The following is a 386-nucleotide window of genomic DNA, read 5'->3' on the forward strand; positions in this document are numbered from 1 at the left end:
GGCACAAGTGAAATATAACAGAACGGTTTTTTATAAGGATCGAGCAGCAGAAGAAACAAAGCAATATGTTTCTTTCTTCTTCTTAGTTGTTCTCACAAACTTCCGAACACTAGACATGAAAACCGTAATGTTAATGAGAATTATTATTGACAGGGGAAATCTTATTTTCTTTCTGTGATAATTTGTCTTTTGTTATAATTTGTAAAATAGATCTTATTGTTAAAAAGGAGATTACACCGGCAGTTTCTGCTAAATTATGTCTCAATCGTACTTAACCCTTTGATTACTATCTGGCAAAATACGTCCAGCTTTATCCACGGTCCCATCTACCCCTTGTGACGTCATCACTTTTAACGGTCAGCAACAGCTTTGTCCACTAACTTGTG

Source organism: Montipora capricornis, chromosome 8 (assembly GCF_036669925.1).
Source record: "Montipora capricornis isolate CH-2021 chromosome 8, ASM3666992v2, whole genome shotgun sequence".
NCBI classification, from domain to species: Eukaryota; Metazoa; Cnidaria; class Anthozoa; order Scleractinia; family Acroporidae; genus Montipora; species Montipora capricornis.